Consider the following 25,304-nt stretch of genomic DNA (forward strand, 5'->3'; position numbering starts at 1 on the left):
GTTTTTCCACAGTTTCGTACCAGAGCTCTGAGCAGTCATACTGCTCCCTTACATACAGTGCTACTCCCCCACCTTTTCTGCCCTGCCTGTCCTTCCTGAACAGTTTATAACCATCCATGACTGTACTCCAGTCATGTGAGTTATCCCACCAAGTCTCTGTTATTCCAATCACGTCATAGTTCCTTGACATCACCAGGACCTCCAGTTCTCCCTGCTTGTTTCCAAGGCTTTGTGCATTTGTATATAAGCACTTGAGATAACCTGTTGATCGCCCCTCATTCCCAGTCTGCAGGATCTTGGGTCTCCTGTGAAATTAGAAGGAAGCTTCCAGCTTAGCATCAGTGAGGCAGCTTTGGTACTTGTTCTTCAGACAATGCAGTACACTGAGTGCCCTCTCACACAGCACAGTAGTAGAAAACAGGGACAAGAAAAGCAAAGCCACTTTAGCGAGGGGCTTGTAGGTGTCCTCAAACAGATACACATTACTCCAGAACTCCTGTACGGTAACACTGGACTGACTGAAGTATGTTTTCATTCTTGAATCATTGCACATTTTCAGCATGAGACACTTGAGATGTTGCTTAAATTGAAAGAGTCAAAGGAAGCTAATCAGTCTTGCAAGGCAATTAGTTTGTGACTGACCCATTCAACAATTCGGGTTCAGATTTTTTGGCTGCAAACATCTTTGTATCACATTCAGGGGCACTTTCTTGCACTGATTTTTTGTAAAACTTCCTGATATCCCTTTGTGTCTTTAACTCTTTTGCCTTCTGCCACAAACAATCTCAGCCTACTCAAACACCACACAGTGATCTTGCCAACGATGACATTGACCAATAGCTGCTTACAGAGCTACAGTAGTGGGAGATGTTAACACAGTGTGAATATGTTTTGTGATTTGAAAGGAAACCACATCTACTTAATTCAGCTCTGCCTGCACTGTAGTAATATTTAGAAGGGAATGAGAGTGAAATATGGTGTATGGTGTTTACAAGGCAACATTAAAACTTTACATCTCAGTGATTGTTGGGGTGCTCTGGTGCATAGGAGTATTTGACTTCTATATTGTGGATTTAACCAGGGCCTTATGGTGGGCGATGTGGGCAACCACCCACAGTGCTGTGGTGGGAGGAGCGCTGTCATAAATATAAAGGGAAGGGTAAACACCTTTAAAATCCCTCCTGGCCAGAGGAAAAAATCCGTTCACCTGTAAAGGGTTAAGAAGCTAGGATAACCTTGCTGGCACCTGACCAAAATGACCAATGAGGAGACAAGATACTTTCAAAAGCTGGGAGGAGGGAGAAAAACAAAGGGTCTGTGTCTGTCTGTGTGATGTTTTTGCCGGGGACAGAACAGGAATGGAGTCTTAGAACTTAGTAAGTAATCTAGCTAGGTATGTGTTAGATTATGATTTCTTTAAATGGCTGAGAAAATAAGTTGTGCTGAATAGAATGAATATTCCTGTCTGTGTGTCTTTTTGTAACCTAAGGTTTTGCCTAGAGGGATTCTCTATGTTTTGAATCTAATTACCCTGTAAGGTATTTACCATCCTGATCTTACAGAGGTGGTCCTTTTCTTTTTACTGTTTCTTCTATTAAAATGTTTCTTTTCAAGAACTGAATGCTTTTTCATTCTTCTAAGATCCAAGGGTTTGGGTCTGTGGTCACCTATGCAAATTGGTGAGGATTTTTACCAAACCTTCCCCAGGAAGTGGGGTGCAAGGGTTGGGAGGATTTGGGGGGGAAAGACGTTGCCAAACAACGCTTTCCCAGTAACCCAGATAAACATTTGGTGGTGGCAGTGGAAGTCCAAGGGCAAAGGGTAAAATAGTTTGTACCTTGGGGAAGTTTTAACCTAAGCTGGTAAAAGTAAGCTTAGGAGGTTTTCATGCAGGTCCCCACATCTGTACCCTAGAGTTCTGAGTGGGGAAGGAACCTTGACAAGCGCCATGATCAAGAGGCAAGGAGCAGGGCAGGCCTGGGGTATGAGGCTGCAGAAGGGACTTCAGGACAATGAGAGGGAGGCAGCAGTGCCCATGGGTGATGGGGCAGTTGGTGGGGAGCCCGGGGAAGCAGAGGGAACTAGGGTCAATGGGGGCAGTGCTTAATTTGTAATGAAAGAGGTGTCAGGGCTCAAGCTGGGCAGCTGGAGAGTGGCGGCTGATGGCAGGCGCCTAGCTCTGAAGGCAGGGTGGCTTTGGGGTGCTAAGTGTGCTGTGAAAAGTGCAGGGCAGCATGGCCTAGGGGCCAAAGTAGGGGGACCCGGACCCCTACTCCACCAGGTCCTAGTCAGGGCCCTAGCAACACCAAGTGTATCCGCCACTGAATCAGCGGGAATCTCTCCGAAACATGCTGACTCTGTTCCTAGCTCCACAACCAGATCAATGTCTGGTTTCCTTGGGCTACTTCCTATCTGGTCTTCTTGCTCTGTAATCCATGGGTCCTCTGGGGTAGTCGTCAGGTGAAGTTCCCAATGACTCCTTCCTCTCATGGGCATCTACAGTCAGCCAGGTGTTAGCCTGGGTCTCGGTGGCCTCTGTGCCCCGGGACTCCAACAGCTCCTGGGTGGGAGCTTGCAACACACATCCTCTCTCCTCCTCAGTCATGGCAGACTGAGCTGTGCTGCTGCCTTTTATACTGTGGTTCAAGTTGGAGCATGCCCAGCAGTATGTCATTAACCTCTTCCTGCCCATTGCGGGGCAGGTATACCCCATGACAGATGCCCTCTCCTCTTTGCTCACACTGAATCTGCTCCTGGGTTTGTCTGTTCCAGAGAAGTTCTCCCTGGCTGGCTCCCCAAGCCCTGTGGTGGGGGTAATCGGCCAGGATGTGGTGTTACCCTGCCAGCTCTCACCCCCAGCCCGGCTGCCCAGCATGGACGTGCTGTGGAGGAAAATTGGAACAGGATTTATCCCAGTTCATGAGTATGTGGATGAGGGTTCCCAGGACCTGCCAGGGGAGGGTTACCAGAACCGGACGGAGCTGTTCCTGCAGGAGTTCAGCCGCGGGAACGTCTCCCTGAAGCTGAAACGACTCCAAGAGGCAGATGCTGGGACTCATCATTGCTTTGTGAAGAACCCAGAATGGAGCCAGGAAGCCACCACTGAGCTCAGGATCGCAGGTGAGATGCAGCACTAGGAAGTGCTGTGCCTGGGCAGCCAGAGCCTCCTGTACCCCTGGGGAAACCCCGACACTGAGCCCAGCCCGGTCATAGGGTCCTGTGCTGCAGAGAGTGGTCTGCAGGACTCAGTAGGGGGCGCTCTCCCCTTGCACTCAGCGCTGACCCCACTGGGGTGCTTGCAGGGTCAGTGCTGCATTAAACAACCTCTTTTCAATGAGAGGTAAAGCTACAGCCCTCAGCTCTCATGCTCATGGCCATGCTGTTTGAGGGAGTGGGACCTTTAACCCCATGTTCTGCCCAAATCCCAGCTCAGGTGATAATTATATTTGGCCTCCCTGAAACTCCCCCTGCAGTGTCCAAGGGCTGGGATATTGTTTGTTATTCTCTGGGCACTGATCCTGCATTCAGTGGTGCACAAGGGCAGTGGAAGGGATGGTCTCTGCCCATTTAGCTCACTGAGTAACATAGACCCAGACAATACAGTTCAGAAACATCAAGCCCCAGCTGAGGGGCCCACCTGTGATAATGCAGATCATTGAGGTTGTTTTAAATCATCTCCCATCTTCGGTAGCTCCTAGTCCAAAGGCTCCGCAGGAGATATGTGCTTTTAGGGAGAGATTTCAATGAGGGGAGGGTGGTTGTGTGCAGCACTGGGAGAGAGAAATCCAAGCATGGGTGGTGGTATGGTCTGGGGCACTGTTACCAGTGTGGAAGAACGACTCCTGTGGGGACAGTATTGAGGAGGGTGGCACAGGAGGTGTGGGAGCAGTGATGTAGGCAGGGTCACCAACTGTCACCTCCTGCTCTGTGCTGAAGATCTTGACAGATGTTTGACTTCACCCCAGAAGTGGCTGCATTTCAGCAGCAAGTTCAGTGATCTCTGTGTAGCAGTTTCACCCTGCACATTCCTCAGTGAGCCTGCAGTGCACAGTGCTCTATGGAAATACAAGACGGTATTATTTAATTTCCTCAACTGTCAGGATGAGGGATCCCAGGGAGGCGTTGCACATATGGGAATGGAGCTTTCCAGTCACAGCCCCGTATATCCAGAGGTAGCTGGGGAATCACCAGAATGGTGCCACCAAAGACACGATTTCCTGATACACATACTCTCTGTCTCTCCCTGCAGCTGTGGCTCCAGTGTTCATTGACGTGCTGGGCCCCCGGAGTCAGGGGATCGGGCTGGCCTGTAGATCCACAGGCTGGTTCCCCAAACCTGAACTCCAATGGGTTGGAAAGAACTAGCAGAACCTGGCGATGGAGATTGTGACCAACATGACTCAGGACAGGGAGAACCTGTATAGTGTTGTGAGTCACGTCACTGTCACGGAAGGGGAAGACAATGGAGACATCAGCTGCATAGTGCGGAATGGCCTGCTGCAGACTGAGCGACAATCGGCCATTCACCTCTCAGGTGAGTCCCCCATGCAGAATGGGTCACCACAGGAGCGGAGGGCAGCTGGGTCACTTGGGAGTTTCACTCAGCTAGGACCTGTTTCTGGTACTGAGACAAGAAATATCCTTCTCACGTGATTTGTGGGGCCATTAGTGATGGAGGTTTCTGTGATCTGGACAAATTGCCTGTCAGGAGCTGGGCTGAGTCTTGTGAAATGAACTTGATTTCGTTCTTGGAGGAGATGACGCAATTGGTTGATGAAGGTAACTGGGCTGACGTAATAGACTCAGGGGTGTGTCTACACTAGAAACGCTACAGCTGTAATGCTGTGGTTTAAACACTTACTGTAAGGACAGAAGGGGTTCTCCTGTGAGATAGTAAATTCACCTCTCTGGGAGGCGGTAGCTAGAATGATGGAAGAATACTTCCATTGACCTAGTGGTGTCTACACTGGGGTTAGGTTGGCTTAAATACATTGCAGAGGAGATGAAATTTTTCACAGCTCTGAGTGAATCAATTAAACCAACCTAACTCTGTATTGTAGACTGGGTCTCAGACTCTGAAAGGGTTTGATTTTCTCCTGCATGAAACTCTGATGAAAAATTAACACTGTACAAAATCAATGTAGTCCACACTATATGGATTAAAAACTGGCTAACTGATAACTCTGAAAGTAATTGTAATGGGGAATCATCCTCCAGTGGGGATGTTTCTAGTGGGGTCCCACTGGGATCTGTTCTGGGCCAATGCTATTCAATAGCTTCATCAATGAGCTGGACCTCTGACCTCTCTGTCTCAGTTCAGGTGTGCCCCGGCTGCTTCCTGCAGCCCACACTTAGCTTCCACCTCACACAACCCAGTCCTTTGTTCCTCAGCAGGGCAAACACTGCTTGGCTTCCTGACAAGATGTGGGTCATCCATGGTCATTGATTACTCGGTATCAAAGTCCTGATGACTGGATTTGACATTGTCTTCTCAGATGCTCCACTGATATCAGACCTAGGGCCCCAGACAGCTACACACCATTCACACCTGTGTTTCAGCTGGCCCAGAGAGCAGACATTTCCCCCCAGTAAGTAACAATACAGCATGTAGGGAAAACCAAGGCACACATAGCCTTCATAAAAATATTATAAATATTCCCACTTTGTCACACATGAATTTCAACATGGCCAACTGCAAGATCACACCTCTACAAACAAAGAGTGTAGGTCACAGTTACAGGATGGAAGACTATATCCTGGAAAGCAGTGACTCTGGAAAGGACTTGAACACGAGCTCCCAGAGCAATGCTGCAGATAAGATGCAACCCTTTAATGAATAGGCGCTGACTCTGTGGGTGCTCTGGGGCTGAAGCACCCAGGGAAAAAAATAGGGGGTGCTCAGCACCCATCGGCATCCCCATGGAACAGATCCCTCCCCTACCCCCCAGCGCCTCCTGCCCACCAGTGATCAGCTGTTCAGCGGCATGCAGGAGGCACTTGGGGTGGAGGAGGAAGAGCAGTGGCAGGAAGAGGCAGGGGGAGGGGGCAGAGCGGGGCAGGAAGAGGTGGGATGGGGCAGGGCAGGGGTGGGGGCTTAGGGGAAGGAATGGAGTGGAGGCGGGGCCTAGGGCAGAGTGGGGTCGAGCACCCCACCCACCGGGAACTTAGAAAGTCGGCATCTCTGCTTGAATGTGTAAATGAGGCTATCTAGCAGCAGAAAGGAGATGACATTTCTGCTGTATAAGGTGTTAGACCACTACAGTATTCTGTGTCCAGTTCCCGTGTCCACACATTCAAACGGGATGTTGACATATTGGAAAGTGCTCATAAAATAGCTACAGGAACAATTAGAGGTCTGGAAACCTGCCTTACAGTCAGAAACCTAGGGGTTACAGTGGACGAGAAGCTGGATATGAGTCAACAGTGTGCCCTTGTTGCCAAGAAGGCCAATGGCATTTTGGGATGTATATGTAGGGGCATTGCCAGCAGATCGAGGGATGTGATCGTTCCCCTCTATTCGACATTGGTGAGGCCTCATCTGGAGTACTGTGTCCAGTTTTGGGCCCCACACTACAAGAAGATGTGGAAAAATTGGAAAGAGTCCAGCAGAGGGCAACAAAAATGATTAGGGGACTGGAACACATGACTTATGAGGAGAGGCTGAGGGAACTGGGATTATTTAGTCTGCGGAAGAGAAGAATGAGGGGGGATTTGATAGCTGCTTTCAACTACCTGAAAGGAGGTTCCAAAGAGGATGGATCTAGACTGTTCTCAGTGGTAGCTGATGACAGAACAAGGAGTAATGGTCTCAAGTTGCAGTGGGGGAGGTTTAGGTTGGATATTAGGAAAAACTTTTTCACTAGGAGGGTGGTGAAGCATTGGAATGCGTTACCTAGGGAGGTGGTGGAATCTCCTTCCTTAGACGTTTTTAAGGTCAGGCTTGACAAAGCCCTGGCTAGGATGATTTAGTTGGGGATTGGTCCTGCTTTGAGCAGGGGGTTGGACTAGATGACCTCCTGAGGTCCCTTCCAACCCTGATATTCTATGATTCTATGAAACGTAGGGAGCTCAAGTTATGTAGCTTATCCAAAGGAAGGATAAAAGGTGACTTGATCACAGTCTGTAAGTACCTACACAGGGAGGAGATATCTGACAGTAGGTAGGTCTCTAATCACACAAACAAAGGCAGAACAAGATCTGATGGCTGGAAGTTGAAGCTAGATAAATTCAGACTAGAAATAAGGTGCAGTTTTTAACAGTGAGGGGAATTAACCATTGAAACAACTGACCTAGGGACTTGATGGATTCTCCATCACTTGGTATCTCTCAACCCAAACTGGGCGTCTCTTTCTATAAGATCCGCTCTGGCTGGAACAGAAGTTCTGGGCTGCATGCAGGAATCACGGAGGGAGGGTCTCTGGCCCAGGCTATACAGGAGGTCTGACTAGATGGTCATAGTGGCCCCTTCTGGCCTTGACATCTATGAATCCATGAACTAATAACACCCAGGGGCCAGCTATGAAAACAATTGTTCTCTGCTGAACTTATCTGGACTGAACGTGGTGACTGAGAACTGGCAGCTGTGTGACAGTGACCATCCAAACAGCCAGCTGGTGCAGGCAGGGCTGGGCACGGAGTCTCTGGCTGTTGGCTTGTAGCAGCGGGAGGGACTTGGGCAGAACAGAGTCCTGGTTCTTGGAACTGATGCTGTGTTGGCTTCTCTGGTTTCAATGGCTTCATATGTGGATGTGATTTGAGTATAGAGGGGACGTTCCCTTCATTCCCATGATTTTCTAGGGTCCCTGGGCCAGGACTCAGCTGTCAAACCAAGTGGCTAACCCCGTTCTCCAGCTCCAGGATGGGACCATACTCCTCACACACTGTGCTCTCTGTTTGCCAGGTGACATCTTCCCCCAGGTTTCTCCCTGGCTGGCTGCATTCTGGGTATTGTTCACTCTGGTTCTCATTGCTGCTGGAGCTTGTGCATATCTTGGATACACAGGTAATGGGAATGTGTTATTTGCATATTTTAGAAATGGCACTAGATGGCACTGGGCTGGGGCATGGGAGTGTCTTATTGTTCAGATATTTACCTTGTGTTGGTTTGAGGAAATAAACCAAACTAACAAACACACTGGGGTCCCAAGTCCCACCTGTATTAGCGTTTTGCTCAGTGTTTCCCCTTCCTTCCGTGTCTCACTGCAATGTCTGATTCTCTGTCTCACAGCAAAGCGAAAGGCCTCTCAGAAGAAACCCTCTAAAGAAGAGGCTCTGTTAAATCTTGGTAGGTCTCCTGCTGTATCTCTTGCTCTGTCTGTTGAGATGTCTGAGCTCTATGATGCTTGGTGTTATCTGTGGGCTCGGTGCAATGAAAGGGATGGAGCCAGGAGGTCTCTGCCTAGTGATTCCTCACCTCCCCCATGTTCTCACACACTCAGATGATAACAGGCTAGCAGAAACCCAAGGGTCAGTGCTTGTGAGATTCCCTGCATGTGGCTTCAGCAGTGAGATGGGCTTGCAGTGACAATTATGGGTCAGATTCTGCAATCCTGGGCAATTGCTCGGTGGCTCTTTCTCCTAAAAGGAAAAAACAAAGCAAGGTCAATGACACTATGTGAGATGATTCCATCCCTGTGATTGTTGAATGCACAGAACACAGGGAGGGTGTTTAACAACTGGCACAAGCTCCCCAGGGCAGTCGTGAATTCGTCATCTCTTGATGGCTTCAGCTCCAGACTGGGCACCTTTCTGGAAGATGCTGTATCAAAACCCAACTTATTGGACTCAGTGCAGGGGGAAATGGGTAAGATTCTCTGGCCTGTGTTACACAGCAGGTCAGAGTAGATGATCTAAAGGTCCCTTCTGGCCTGAAACTCTGTGAATCTGTGACATTCACTCTCTTGAGCTGTGCTAATAGACACAACAGTACTGGTACGTAACTGCACACGTCTAATTTATTCCACTGTGAACTTTTCAATATTTAAGAACAATATTGGTTTGCATTGTGATGGTGCTGAGTGGTGCTGACCCATTCTGCTGGGCACTGCACTCACTTGCAGGGAAATACAGATGAAAGGTGCAGAGAATGGGTACGACATGCCAGCACGGTGACTGCTATTCTCCCATCAATCACAACCCAGAAGATTCCTGAGGATCCCCCTCTTTCATCTCCTTTGCCCTCTGCCATGCACCCTTGCAGCCACCATTCCACCAGCTGGGGAGGGCTGGCTGGGACTCCCCTAGCAATCAGTGCTGTTCTGTAATTAGCCAGAGGGGTCGCTGTGGAGTAACTGACCCTGCCCCATGGTTCTACTGGCCCTGCTCCACCAGCCCAAGGCCTGCTCTACACACAGCCCTGCACCAGTTTAACTCAAGGAGTGTTTTGTAACTTAATTAGTTAAACTGGTTCATGCGTGTATGTAGACAAGGGCTCAAGAGTGAAAAACTCCCCAGGTGTCCTGCATCTGGGTGCATATCACTAACCACCAGCCCTGCTCCTGTCAAACTACCTGGCTCCTGCACTGGGGCTGGGAGTGTGGTTGTGGGATGTCTGTGACTAACCCCAGTGATAAGGGAGGGTACAGCACCACACAGTGTGTGTCTCTGGGTCTGACTCTTTTCTTTTCCCCATTTCAGATATTGAGAAGACGACCTTGGATGCAGGTACTTGGCTAAACCCTAGTAAACGTGTGTCTCTCTTTTCACACTATAATGGGATAGAAAAATCACCCCACGTGCTTGTACGGACTTCAGTCACCTTCATGATCATCTCCCCCTGCCCTGGAAATAAGCAAACATGACAGTGTTTGCAGCTCACATTTCACTATTGTCCTTAACAACAGAGAGTGAATTTAATGCATATGGAATGGCAGGACTCAGGCTAGGTCTACACTGCCCAGTGGTTCAGATTACAGGGGTGTGAATAGCAGGACACACCAAAGTGCTGAGCTGTAACAAGCCCGTGTGGATGCTGTGCGTGGAACTGAAAGCTTCCTAGTTTATATTTATATTGTCATATGTGAAGAGGACTATGTCAGTGTGATCTAGGTACCATTTAGTGTGCACCAGCAGCATCCACGTGGGGCCGCTACACCCCCTCAGGCCGAACTAGGTACCGCTTAGTGGGCAGTTACAGTGCAGCACTTTGGTGCATTCTGCAAATCACAGCCCCGTACGCTGAACTACAGGGCTGGTTAGACAAGCCCTGAGTCAGGGGCTGGGCAAACTTCCGCCATGCAGGTCTGTGGATAGATCTCAGTTCTGACCTGCAAAATATCTGAGCTCCCTGCATGCAGCTCTGCTGGTGCCCCTCACTCCCCAGCCGCAGTCCCCCTGTGCTCCCCACAGCATCGCTGGTGTCCCTCATTTCCCCCCCCCCACTACCTCCCTGCTATGCCAGCCCTGAACTCCCCAGTCCTGTCCAGTCCTGTTCTCTCCCACCGCACCCCCCGGCTCCTACTCTAGGCCTGGGCCTCAAATGAACACAGACTCCGAGCCCTACTACACTCTGTACGTGCTCAGTGAGGCACATTCTGAGCCACGACCCACAGTGTTCTCATGAGAGCCGAGACAGGACCTGACCCCGCGGCTCGAGGGGTGGACATTAATCCAGAGCCACACAGCCCCACGGACCCTTCCCCAGCTAAGCGCCTGCCAACCACTGACCCTAGAGTTACACACTTCTGCAAATCAGCACCCCAAAGGGATTGCCTGGCACAGAAATAGGGGGTCTGAGGCCGGGTGACAGGCTGCAGCAGTGCAGGCCTCTCTCCACCTGATACATGTTCTGGTGTGATGCTCCCTTCCCTCATTCCCGGCTGTGCCATCAGCTGGGGGTGCTGTCCACCCAGGGCAATTTGTGGGCTCCGTTTAGGGGCTGATCTGAGACCTTTTTTTTCCTTCATTACCAACAGTTTTGTCTGACATGTGCTGTCAGTTCGGAGACCCTTGGCTCATTGGGTACGTCTACACTGCAGCTGGCAGGGAGCTTCCCAGCTCGGGTAGCCGACAAACGCTAGCTCTGCTTGAACTAGTGCACTGACAACAGCAGTGTGGGTGGGGTCGCAGGGGCAGTGGCTCAGGGTGGCCGTCCAAGTACGTACCTGGGGGTCCAAGTGAGTTTGTATTTGAGCAGCTGGCCCAAGTGGCTGCACATGCTACCCCCAGCTACCCCCCTGCTTTTAGCTCATTCTCTCAAGCAGAGCGAACACGTGTCTGCTGCCCAAGCAGGGAAGCTCACTCCCAGCTGCAGTGTAGACGTACCCAAAGTTTGGATCAGTCTCATGTCACTGTTCTTGGAACAACCCACACTGAACCCACGATGGTCTCCTTTTCTTCTCTCCCCAGAACGCCAGGAGCTGCGTGAGACGCTTGGTAAGTTTATCCACCTTCCTTTAGAGAGCCCCTGGGCAGAGGCTCCCAGCCACACACGGTGCTGAGCAGATCCAGAGGCACCAACACCGCAGAGCAGGGCTCAGGGAAGAGTTTGGGCCAAAATCAGAGTCACCCCAGTCCCACGGCAGCACTGTGAGCTCTCTGCTGCAGACACAGGGTCACCTGCTCTCATGTCTGGTTAGACAGACAGGTGTCACCTGGCCTTTGACAATCCAATGCCAATCACATTGTTCTGATGCGAGAGAAGGGGGCCAGCCACTCTCTGTAGATGAGTGCTGGAGTGCAGGCTCTTCTGGGCCATTTTCCAGAACATGGCTCATGTTTCCATGCTTTGTTGGCAAGGCCAGATCCCAGATGTGAGCCCCAATCATCTGCACGTCCATCCCCTAGTTACACCTGGAGTACGTAGCTTTGATGCTCCAGAGGACTACTTGTAACACAGAAAAGGAATTCTCCTTAGACAGAAGGGTTGAGAATGTCAGAGCTGTATTGGGATCCAGACCCACGTCTTCCATCATAGTTAGACGCTTTGCGGATCCCAGGCCTCCTGCACGTTGGTGCGTATCACTAACTGCCAGCCCTGCTCCTATCAAAGCTGCTGGCTCCTGCACTGGGGCTGGGAATGTGGCTGACACTAACCCCAGTCATTATGGGGCACACAGCATCACACAGCATTTTTGTGTCTAACTCTTTTCTCTTCCCCATTTTAGCATCTAAGGAGAAGAAGAACAAGGAACTGGAATCAGGTACTTGGATAGTCCCTAGTAAACATGTCTGTGCTTTCACGTTCTAACGTGACAGGAAAATCACCACACACACTGTACGGACTTCAGTCACCTTAGAATCATAGATTACCTTCATGATTATCTCCCCCTGTCATGGAAATATTCTAACACTGCAGTGTTTGCAGCTCATATTTCAGTATCATTCTTAATGACAGAGCATTAATTTAGTGCACATGGAATAGCAGGACTTAAGCAGGGGCTGGGAAAACTTCCTCCCTGAAATTCTATGCATCTCTCTCAATTCTGACTTGCTCTGCTGGTCCCCCGTGCCCACCCACAGCTCCCTGCCACCACTCTGCCAGGGTCCCTCAATCTGGACCTGCCGCCCCCTGCTATCCAGCCGTGGACTCCCATACACAAAGCTCTGCTGGTGCCACTCAATCTTGACCTGCAATCCCCTACTGTCTCAGCCCTGGCCTCTCCAGTCCCACAGCTCTGCAATGACCCTCAATCCCAGTGTGCAGCTAGTGGTGGTGTTAGGTTCCTGCAAGCCGTACAGTCCCAGGGAACCCCGAGGCAGCGAGGGGCCCCCTGAAAGCCACAGCTGGTCCACCAGGCGTCAGCTGCTCCATTTTGCTCAGTGCTACCCAGGGCTCTGAATGGTGTCCTCTGCACAGCGTGACCTTGCACACATCACACTTGCCAGGTCACTGGTAGGGGCCCTGGAACTGAGCTGTGTAGAAGGTCCCCATGGACCAACGCCACCCCTGCCTGCAGCCCCCGGCCATCCCCGCCCTAGGCTTCCTCCCCCAGCCCCAGCTCTGTTGGCATCTCTCAGTCCCCACCCACCGCTTCCCTGCTATCCCAGCCCTTAACGCCGCAGTCTTGCCCCTGGAATGAACAGTCTCCAAAAACTACTATGCTCTATCTGGGCTCTGTGAGGTACTTTCTGATGGGCCTCACCATTCACATTGTTCCACTAGGAGCCGAGACAGGACCTGACTCCTCGGCTCTAGGGATGGACAGTAAATCCAGGGCCATACAGCCCCATGGACCCTTCCCCAGCTAAGCTCCTGCAAACCACTAACTCTAGAGTTACCCACTTTTGCAAAACAGCACCACAGAAGGATTGTCTGGCACAGAAATAGGAGGTCTGAGGCTGGGTGACAGACTACAGGAGGGCAGGCCTCTCTCCATGACACATGTTCGGGTATGACACTCCATCCCCTCATTCCCGACAATTACATCAGCTGGCGGTGCTGCCCCCAGGGGCAATTTGTTTAAAGGCTGATCTGGGACTGTCACGGAGTGTGGGGGAGTCCAGGCCCTGCACCCCTCTTCCTGGGAATCACTGTGACTCTCAGCCAGCCAGCAAAACAGAAGGTTTATTGGACAATAGGAACACAGTCTAAAACAGAGCTTGTGGGTACAACCAGGACCCCTCAGTCAAGTCCTTCTGGGGGGCAGGGAGCTTAGACCCCAGCCTTGGGGTTCCCTGCATTCCACACCCAGCCCAAAACTGAAAACAAAATCCCTCCAGCAGGCTCTCTCCTGCAGCCTTTGTCCAGTTTCCGGGGCAGAGGTGTTACCTCCCCCTCCCCCTCCCCCTCCCCCTCCCCTCCCGGCTCAGGTTACAGGCTCTCAGGTATCCCATCCCCAATGAAACTCCCCTGCCACATTCCCAGGTCAACACTCCCCCCTCCCTGCTGCATCACAGGGACCTTGTCTGTTGTTCATTAGTGTAGCATGCATCCCTTAGGGCCTAGCATAGTCATGGATTAGAAACACAGACATGTGCGCACAGTGGCTGATTCTGCACTGCATAGAGAAAAAACGTAACCCCTATATAACTGCAAATTCAACATAAGCAACTGCTTAGGTGTAACCCTTCTGCCGGGGGGAGTCACCAACAACCAGGGCTGGGTTCCTTTTGACAACACAACACAGAACCAGCTCGAGTCCCCACCCAGTAATCTGAAAAAAATTACACCCCCCACTTGGTACCTCTAAGAGCCAGTACTTCTCCTCTCACAAGCACTAAGTACATGTATAGAAGAGAAAACTTTGAATAAAAGGGGAAAGGAACCTGGCATTACTTGGGAAAACACCACAAGCATGATTTGAAAACATCTGACCATGAATAAAACACCCACCCCAGAGTACATTGGCAGCATCCGTTTCCTCAGTCTCTCACCTTGCAGTGTGACAGTCCGACAAACAAATGTCCCTTTAACACGCCAGTCCTCTCTCCCTCCACCGCACCCCACTCACAGTTGTCCTTGGTCAGTGAAAACCCAGTGTTTGGAGGTGTGTTTGCGTGAGTTAACCTCCCACCCTGGGGGGAGCGGGGGGGGGCAGCACTGAGCAGTGATTCAGCAGCCGTCGCTGTGCCGCTGTTCACTCTGCATCGCTGTCTGCCTTTGTTCACTCCATAGCCGGCCACTCCACCATCATTGACTGCACCGCCAGCCACCCCCCAGTGTTCCCTCTGCCACTCTCCGGCGCTCTGCCACCAGTCACCCTGCCACGGCCCTCTCCACTGCAACCTCTGGGATGTTTTGAAGTTCCACCACTTAACTCAGCTCTCAGCAATTCCAATGCTCAGTGATCCCAGCAGTTAGCGAGGCAACCTCGTTCACCAGAGACACTGTCCCACAACGGACCTAAGGCTTCATATTTAGACTGGGCTATCAGTGATGTCAGCTCGAGTGATGCAAACCAAGAGACTCTCAACTGGGCCTTAAGAAGCTCTGTTATTAAACAGTGCAGAGTCAAATGGCACGTAAAGCCAGATGGGCACAAATACCCTCTCACATCTCCACTGGCCTTTGGCACCCCTACCTCCTGCTTATTGAATGCAGTTAATTTGAGAGTGACCCCCTCATTCATGGCATACCAAGGCCAGTTCTGCTCCCTTTGATTCACAAAAGGATAACCACACTTTATTACCTTGGCCTCCTCAATAACAAAGTGATTTGCAATCCAACGCCAGACAAAAGTGATCATTTGGGCAAAGCAGCCCCATCATGTTGCTCACCTAGGCAGAGTGGGTGTGTCTATTCAAACATGGTCAGTTCCTGATGTCTTCTCCCCAGCTCATCACTAGGTGTTGGGAAAGCTCATTCAGAGCCTGCTTACATAAGAACCTATAACTGCAATTTCACATAAACAGATTGAACACTCTGAGCAATGCGTTCAAATGCATCACACATCCAATGAGGCTAACAACATTTCCTTATCCCTGGATCCAAGGGGATGCCTAGCTAGGCATGAGATAATATGATGGGTGACTTGTCCAATGAAGGGGGAGCAATAGCTGTTGATTTGGCAGAGGCAGGGGGGAACCCTTCCCCCAGGGGGAGCTGCGGAGCTTCCCAGGAGGTTGCTCCTTCTCTGCGGACACACACAGAAGTCAGGCCCCCGTGACTACAGCATCGGCACTGCACCCTCCCTGCAGATTACAGTGACCATAAATCTTGAGCTGTGGGGGGAGAGTCCCAATTGCTGAGTCATTGTTTCCACCTTGTCACTCCCCCTGGGTGCCCATTTCACCCCCTGCCCCAACAGACTCTCATTCTAACCCCACAGGAAGAAACAACTCCAGTGGGCTTGAAACATCACCGACTCCAGCCAGCCTGGGGACCACACACACAGGTAAAGTGGGGCCTTGATGGGGACTCTCTGGAATCACAGATTAATGGGGTACCTTATAGATCTGGGGGAGAGAAGGGGGATCCCTGCCCCCATGGAGAGCTGCAGAGCTTCCCAGGGGGATGCTTCTTCTCTGGGGACACACATAGAAGTCAGGGCCAGCAACTGCAGCACCGGCACGGCACCCTCCCTGCAGATTACAGGGACCATAAATCCTGAGCTGTGGGGGGGAGAGTCCCAATTGCTGAGTCATTGTTTCCATCTTGTCACTCCCCCTGGGTGCCCATTTCACCTCCTACCCCAACAGACTCTCATTGTACTCACACAGGTAGAAACTACTCCAGTGGGCTGAAACATCCTCGACTCCAGCCAGCCCGGGGACCCCACACACAGGTAACGTGGGGCCTCAATGGGGACTTTGTGGAATCACAGACTAATGGGGTACCTTATAGATTTGGGGGGGGAGAGGGAGGATCCCTGCCCCTGGGAGTGCCGCAGAGCAGGGAGGCCTTTCATAGGGGGATGCTTTCCTTGGCTGCTCCTGATCTGGGGATGCATAGAGGAGTCAGGACTTAGGGGCTGCCCAGCCAGCTCCTACCTTGTCAGAGTTGCATTCATTAATAGATCAATAGGTAGGTAGGTAGGTAGGTAGAGAGATAGATAGATATGGGGCAATGGATCAGAACCCATCTCTGACCCCACTGCAGTCACGAGGTAACTCCAGATTTATACTGGCAGAACTGAGATCAGAATCCAGCCCAGATACTTCCAAGAACTCCACAGACCTGTGCTGTTGCTGGGTTTATAATGCAGGGAACATTAGACAAGGGGAGGCAGCTGAATGCCCTAGGGCTGGGCACAGAGAGATCAAATGACAGACAGACAGACTGAGGAGCAAGGGTATATGTCTCCCCCATAGAAGTCCTGTGTCTTTGTGCATGCAGAGTTCTATCCCAAACCCTCCATCTCTGTGAGCCCCAGGGAGGTAATGGCCATGGGGTGCACCGTGACCATCCAGCGTGAGTGTAGGTACCAGGGCTGAGGGTTGTTCTGTACAAAGGAGGAGACCACGCCACGCTGCATCACATGGAAAGTCCTGCAGACATGACTGCGTTTCCCATCCGCAGTGTTATACAGGAAGACAGCAGGAGCTACACCTGACGTTATGGCAGCACATCACAAGCCTTCATCTGGTCAGATCCTAGTGACCCTGTGGAGCTGGTGGTGAGAGATGAGGGGCCTGGTTTGGAGTCCCCGCTCTCAGCCCTGTACCCAGCCCAGCCTTCACAGAGTCTATGCCCCAAGGAGATGCTCACAGCCAGGATCTGCCTGGGGCCTTACAGAGGGGATGCCCAGTGTGGGATCAGGAAATCAGTGGATTTCTCATGCAGCCGGGGGAAGCTGCAGCAGCAGCTGTTGATGTAAGGCAGAAGGAAGGGGGAACCCTGCCCCCAGGGCAAGCTGCAGAACAGTGAGGCTTTTCCCAGGGGGATGCTCCCTATCAGAGTATGCCCAGAGAAGTCAGGGCCAGCAGCTGCAGAACCAGTCCCTTCCCCAGCTGATAAAATCCACTAACCCCCTGGAGGTTAGAGTGACCATAAAGGCTGAGTCGAGGGGGGAGGGACCCAATTGCTGAGTCGCTTTTTCTACCTCTTAGCTCCCCCTGATTGCCCATTTCATCCCCTGCCCTGACAGGCTCTCATTCTAAACTACAGGTGGAAACAACCTCACTGGGCTTGAAACATCACCATATCCAATCAGCCCGGGGACCACACGGACAGGTACCTGAGTGGGGAAATCATGCCTCAGGAATCTACTACAATGCTTTGAAGGGGTCCACAAGCATGTGGACAAGGGTGATCCAGTGGGTATAGTGTAATTAGATTTTGAGAAAGCCTTTCACAAGTTCCCTCACCAAAGGCTTTTAAGCAAAGTAAATTCTCATGAGATAAGAGGGAAGGTCCTCTCCTGGATCAGTAACTGGTTAAGAGGTAGGAAACAAAGGGTAGGAATAAATGGTCAATTATCAGAATGGAGAGAGTAAATAGTGGTGTCTCCCAGGGATGTGTACTGGGACCAATATTATTCAACATATTCATCAATGATTTGGGAAAAGGGGTAAACAGTGAGGTGGCAAAATTTGAAGATGACACAAAACGACTCAAGATAGTTAAGTCCCAAGCGGACCATTAAGAGTTACAAAGGGATCTCACAAAACTGGGTGTCTGGGCAACAAAATGGCAGATGAAATTCCATGTTGAGAAATGCAAAGTAATGCTCATTGGAAAACATAATCCAAACTATACATATAAAATGGTGGGGTCTAAATTAACTGTTATCATTCAGGAAAGAGATCGTAGAGTCACTGTGGATAGTTCTTTGAAAATATCCACTCAGTGTGCAGCGGCAGTCAAAAATGTGAACAGAATTTAGGGAATCATTAAGAAAGGGATAGATAATAAGACAGAAAATATCATATTGCCCCTCTATAAATCCATGGTATGCCCACATCTTGAATACTGTGTGCAGATGTCGTTGCCCCATATCAAAAAAGATATGCTGGAACTGGAAAAGGTACAGAAAAGGGCAACAAAAATGATTGGAGGGCATGGAACAGTTCCATATGAGGGAAGATTAATAAGACAGGGACTTTTCAGCTTGGAAAAGAGACAACTAACGGGGGGGAGGGTGGTGGTAGAGGTCTGTAAAATCATGACTGGTGTGGAGAAAGTAAATAAGGCAGTGTTATTTACTCCTTCTCATAACACAAGAACCAGGGGTCACCAAATGAAATTAGTAGGCAGCGGGTTTAAAGCAAACGAAAGGAAGGTACTTCTTCACACAACACACAGCCAACCTGTGGAACTCTTTGCCAGACGATGTTGTGAAGGCCAAGACTATAACAGGGTTCCAAAAAAATGCCCAGATAAATTGATGGAGGATAGGCCCATCCATGGCTCTTAGCCAAGATGGGCAGGAATGGTGTCCCTAGCCTCTGTTTGCCAGAAGCTGGGAATGGGTGACATGGGATGGGTCACTTGTTGATTACCTGTTCTGTTCATTCCCTCTGGGGCACCTGGCATTGGCCACTGTCCGAAGACAGGTTACTGAGCTAGATGGACCTTTGGTCTTACATAGTATGGCCACTCTTATGTTCTTATGGGATGGGGACTCTGTGGAATCACAGATGAAAGGGGCAACTCTAGATCTGAGGGAGGCGGAGGCAGGATCCCTGACCCCAGGGTTAGCTGCAGAGCAGAGAGGTCTTTCAGGTCTGTACCTGTTCTGGGGGCGCACAGAGGAGTTGGGGCTCAGAGGCTGCCCAGCTGGCCTCTTCCATCTATCCTTCATTAAATAGCTAGATGGGTAGCTAGATCCAGGGGTAATGGATCAGAATCCGGCCCTCAACCCATTGCTGTCAGAGGGTGACTCTGGATTAACCCTGGAGGAGCTGAGTTCAGAATCCAGCCCTGATACTTCCAAGAACTCCACAGACCTGTGCTGTCCTTTCACAGCCCTCACGAGGCGCCTGGATTTCACCTGGGGCAACATCCTCCGTCTGGGTCTGGTCTCCAGGGTTCTGCTGGCCCTGGTGCTGATCATGGCCGAGGCTGGTTACTGCTGGAAGGAGACTCCAGGTGACATGACCCCCCTCTCTTATCCCTTCCCCCATCCCAGGACAAGGCCCCCCAAGTCTGCCAAGCCCCTCTGAACATGGGGGTACCTCATCTGCACATAACCCTTGGGCAGCTGGCCCAGCTCCTGTACCACCTGTCAGTGGGGGGAGGAGTCAGACCAGGGTGTCCCGTGCACACACTGAGGCTGCTATGAAGGGTGTGTGATGTCCAGAGATGCCCCTTCCCACTGTGAACTGGAGCCACCCCAATGCCTGGCCCTACCCCACTCTGAGTGCCCCAGGTGGGTAGGTCTGTGGTGGCGGGTGGGGGGGGGGAGTGAGGGGCAGTGCACACAGACACTAGGTCTCTTTCTGGCCAGCAGCTCCCACCTCTCCAACCCCTGGAAACCTACCCACCCTGGGCAGCTGTCTTGTCCTCCCCTCCCCTCAATCCCATCCCAGTCAGGGGGCTTGGGCCTGTGGGGTGACACTGGCCCCTCTAACCCGCCGTCTCTCTGTGCTTACAGGGGAGCCTGGATCCAGCCATGCAGAGACGAAGATCTCCTTAGGGGAAGAGCCCTATCTGCTTGGAGGTCTCCACAGGGCAGAAAAGCCACTCTCCCTTCCCCCAGGAAATCCCTGCTTCAGGGAATCTCACATTTATTCCATGGTGCTCCCAATTCAACAGCTGGACCCTTGGGAGCAAACTCTCGACCCCCGGCACCGAGCACACCAGCCCCTGTGTCACCAGCTAAGGGAGCACCTGCCAGGGCCCCGGGGGGTGGGGAAGCAGGGCCGTAGCAGAGCCCCGTGCAGGGAAGGTGCTGCCTATGTCTGTGGGAAGCCCAGGGTGGGGTGTGGGGGGCTGGGCGCTGTATAGGGCCCCCTCAATAAATAACCCCTTCCCTGCCAGATTCCCTGCTCCTCCTGCTCCCTGCTGGGGATATGACCTGAGAAGATGAGGGAAGGCCGTTAGTGCTTCCTTAGCCAGAGCATTTGCTTCCCGACCTCAGGGGATGAGCCGGATCCCTGAGTATGCCCCGGAGCCAATGTCAGACTAGGGGGGTGGAGCAGAGCGAGATTCCCTGATCATAAGAATGGCCATACTGGGTCTGTTCAGCCCAGTGTCCTGTCTGCTGGGGGGAGCGTGGGGCAGGGGATCTGGGTGCAGGGAGATGGGGACAGGAGACACCTCGGGGACATGTTAATGCCGGGGCCATTTCTCCCCAGACTCAGGAATCGCTCTGATACCAGAAAAAAGAAAAGGAGTACTTGTGGCACCTTAGAGACTAACCAATTTCTTTAAGCATAAGCATCCGATGAAGTGAGCTGTAGCTCACGAAAGCTTATGCTCAAATAAATTGGTTAGTCTCTAAGGTGCCACAAGTCCTCCTTTTCTTTTTGCAGCTACCGACTGACACGCTGCTACTCTGAAATCTGATACCAGAAGGGATCTGCTGGCCTGAGCCCGGCACCGTCCAGCCCAACATGTGGCTCTCCGTGCACATGCAGCCAATCTGTCACCTCCAGGGAAAACAGCCACCTCGGCCAATGTGTGAGCACGACCCAGCACCCACTTGGGAATGGGATGGGGCAAAGAAGAGCCGGAGACAGCCCTTCCTGGATGGGCACCGACACTGCCATTGCAGTGCAGGGATTCCAGCACACAACCTGTCCCGCACACAGAGCACCCCAGAACCCTGTAATCCCTCCCTCCACATTGCCAGGCTGGGCTGGGAGCCAGGACCCCAACCCCCAGGAGAGAAAAGAGCCAGGAGCCTCTGTGTACAGGGGAATTGTCTCCCCCAAAGCAGAGCAGGGTCCCAGCCAGAAGGGGTGGCTCAGAGATGTTATCTCCCAGCAGGGCAAGGCTCCCCAGCACCCCATCCTGCAGAATCCCAGCTCCTGAGATAGAGTGACCGGCCCCCTGTGCATGGAGACATGAGGTCTGGCCCCTGGCACTGAAATAAAGTCATTTACTGCTCCCCCAACCCCGGGGTGTCTGTCCTGGTCTCTCTCTGGAGCTTCAGTTCTCTGTTGCCTCAGTCCCTGCAGTAGGGTCCCCCACTGTATACATCACCCGGCTCCCTCCCCCAGCTCTCACCCCCTCCCCAGTAGCTGATCCCATCTCTGTAGGGATGGACCCTACTGTCCTGGATCCCATCTGCCCCCTTGGACCTTCTCCCCAGCTCTCCTGGCCCCTGCTGGGTCACCAGGAGGATTTTTCTCCACCCCCCCTCCATCACCTCTCCTCAGCCTGGGTGGGAGGGAGTGTCTCCCAGCACCCCAGTCTCTGAAGAGCCCCCAGAATCCTCCCAGAATTTCCAGAGCATTCTCTGCCCTATATATCCCCTGGGTGGCTCCTGCCCCTACCTATGGAGCTGCCCCTCAGGCCATCGGGGGCAGAATTGTTCTTCCCAACCCTACTGAGCCATGGCAGCACGAGCTGGTGTGTGGGGGGGGTGATGCTCTGTACCTCGGGGGAACATCCTACACCCCCATGTTCATCCTTGTAAAATGACTGTGTGGTATCCAATCCAAAGTTTGTCAGGTCGGCTGTCTTCGGATGGAGAATCCAGTATGTCCTTTGGTCCATTGTTCCAGTGTTAAATACTCTCTCTCTTAACAAATTGTTGCTTTATTTTCAGTCTGAATTTGTTTGGCTTCAACTTCCAGGCAATGCATCTTGTTATACCTTTCAAAAGTGTTGCATTCTAATAGTTGATGTTTAACATCCTCGCTAGGTGCAGCTGGAATAGAAAGTATTTCACTATTACTGTAGGATATGGATACGTCATTTCACTGCTTCCCAAATACAGAACAGAAATATTTGTAACACTTCTCCTTTTTCTGCATCATGATTTACAGTTGTACCATCCTCATCTCCAACTGCACTAAAACTGATTGCTAGGATATTTTGTTTTCCATATGTTTCAAGAACTCCTTATTGTCCTTATCCTAAAATGCCATCGATTTTTCATTGATATTGTTAGATTTTTCTTATCAAGTGTCTACAATTCCTAACTCCTCAGTTGCACCTATTGAGATGAAGTTCCCCATTTCCTAGTTGTTTAATATTATCATTTGTTATTTCTGCTTTCACTTCCACTGATAACCAGGATGGGGGTTTAGCTGAAGAAGCCACTTTCACAATTTGCTGAATTTTGTGTTTTGGGGGCATCTGATACATCTTAAACCACGTCCCAGCATGGGTCACATTTAGGGTTGCCAACTTTCTATTTGCAGACAACCGGACCTTCCTTCCCTGCCTCTTTCCCAAAGTCCCTGCCCCTTTCCCGCCGCTTTTCACAAGACCCCGCCCCTGCCCCATCCTTTCCCTCAAGCCCCTACCCCGTTCGCTCCTCTCCTCCCCACCCCACCCCCCCGCTGTTCTCTCTCCTCCCCCTTCCTTGTAGCTGGCTCCTCTCCTCTCCACTTCCCTTCTCCACTCCCACTGGGATCCCTCTGTCACAGAGCTGCAGCCTGACATGAAGTCTCCTGCCTGCCCAGATGCAGGTAGGAGGCGGCCCCAGCTGAGCGGGGTCTGGCTCGGGTTGATGACCCGGCACCTCTCCCTTCCCGCCCGCAGTAACCAGACTATTGGTGTCTGGTCAGTACATCTGACTGGACATTGCCAAGTCCCCTTTTTGACTGGACTTTCTGGTTGAAAATTGGGTACCTGGCAACCCTAGTCACATTTTAATCGGTCAAAACAAGGTCTAATATCCAATTACCCTGACTAGGTTGCAATATTTATTTTTATTTACTCTGGGATGAAAGATGCGAATGTAGCCCCTGATCTAACTGCAGCCGTCAGGGACTCCAGAATGACCTGAGGGGAGCTGAGATCAGAATCTAGCCCTGTTGCCTTTGCAGGCGATGGGTGACTCTGGCTTGACCCCGGGCAACCTGATCAGGGTGCAGGATATTGTTTCCATTTTGGAGTGAAGGTTCAGGTCTCAGCTCCTCTTTTCCCTGACTCAGCTCCCCATTATTAATACAAACGTTCCCCCAGCCCTCTGGCCCCTTTGGTACTCAGCGTCCAGCCTCTCAAGCTGCCTGAACAGCCAACTCACCCTTGTCTCCGATCCTGCCCCACTGACACAAGTGCTGGCCTCAGACCCTCGCCCAAGCTGGCACTCATGGAGAAAAAGGGCAGTGAGCTCACACCACATGATGGGACAGTGAGGGACCCCTCAGTGCTGCTCCAAATACCCCAGTCCCCAGCTCCATGGAGCCTGATGCCCCAGGAGCTCAAATGAGGAACTGAGCAGGGGGCTGCAGGCACAGGGAGCCTGTGATGCTCAGTGAGAGCAAACCAAGGTCCCTGCCACTCCCAACAAACCACATCCCCATAAACTGCTGCCCACATCTCTGTGCTGCACAGGGGACACCCAGGGGAACTGGGGGGATGAGCTGTGTTAATTCCACCAATCTGACCAGACCAGAATCTGGGTGCAAGCTCTTACCCCCAACTCTGCTGGATCTGGGACTGTAGGGGTCTGGTGGTCAGAGCATGTGTTACACTGCAGACCAGGGATGGTTTTAAAAATGGAATTTTATTAAACTTAATGTCCAACTCCCCAAACAAACGCAGGCTGCAACCCGCTGGGTCCCCCGGAGAACGACAGAAACCCTCCTGGGGGTGCAGCTTGCATCCCCACTGTTCCTCTTTAGCCTCGCTAGCAGATCTCCAAACCCTTAAAGGGACAGGGCACAGCCTTAGAGATAAAGGATGCAGGTATGTAGAACCCTGACATTCCCGTATCAGTGCTACACTCCTCCTGTGGAGATATAATATCCCCCAAATATTCCCATTAACAAAATATAAAACATTCCGTCCAGCCATTTGGCTTATTAGCAGACACCTACGACTTCCACAAGCTCGTGCTTTCGGTCTCAGATGAGCTTTTGTCTTGCTCCTTTTTCATCAGATCTGGAAACTTTTGCATCTCTCTTTGGTTTAATTCACATTAAGCAGGCAATGTCTGTGTCAAGGCTTGTTCCATTGCCCAACCAAATCGCCAGTTCTAAACAGTTTAAATCCCCAGAGATCCTCAGATCTTATGAGATACCAGCTCCCACATGGTAAGCAGTATAACCATGCAACACAAAGTCATTAGACATAAAAAACATCTACTCAAGAAACATAAAACTAACTATGTAGCGCTATCGACCCCTTTTGTAGAGCAATATCCAAACCAGAAGCCAATGTCTCTTCATTTACATTAATCTTGGAGAAAATGCAGGAGAAGATACAGGAATAGGTACGAGGTACAGCATGTAAACACAAGGATAAAGCCATGGTGCATTCACCAGTAGCTGGAATTAGACACTGATGAGTAGGTTCATAGGTCAGTGTCTGGGGGGCTCTTCCCTCTCTAGTCAGAGGACCTCATGTGACAATGGGTTGTTCTCGAGATCTGTCCTCTTGTGCACCGATGGTTTCCGGGTCCATGGTCACATTTTGCCATTCATGTCTTTCATTGGCTGATGTGGATGTCACATCAGACTAGTCATCTGTCTTCAAGTTTACAAGATCAACAACATCCCCATTTCCCAGCCGTGGAAGGAATGTTTCTGCCTCTGAATTCAGAGTCACCACGCCATGGGTACCATGTTGTTTGTCTTCGCTCTCACGATCACAATCACTGGAGTCCAAATTCTGTCCTTAGAGAGGCTTGGTCTACACTACAGCCTACTTCAGTATCACTTACGTCGCCCAGGGGTGTGATTAATCCACACCCTCTGAGTGACATAGTTATACCGACCTTAACCCCCTGTGTAGACAGTGCTCTCCCGCCGACATAGCTACTGCCTCTCGCAGGGGTGGACTTATTACGCTGACAGGAGAGCGCTCTCCCATCAGCATAGAGCATCTTCACCAGACGCGCCACAGTGGAGCAGCTGCATCGGTG

The 25,304-nt window shown here is 51.3% G+C and overlaps 1 pseudogene; it reads left to right on the forward strand.

The window, feature by feature from the left end:
- Positions 1–15,790, forward strand: part of LOC141976835 (butyrophilin subfamily 3 member A3-like) — a 74,240-nt pseudogene extending 58,450 nt beyond the window's left edge.
- The last annotated feature ends 9,514 nt before the right edge of the window (positions 15,791–25,304 follow it).

This window comes from Natator depressus, chromosome 23 (genome assembly GCF_965152275.1).
Source record: "Natator depressus isolate rNatDep1 chromosome 23, rNatDep2.hap1, whole genome shotgun sequence".
NCBI classification, from domain to species: Eukaryota; Metazoa; Chordata; order Testudines; family Cheloniidae; genus Natator; species Natator depressus.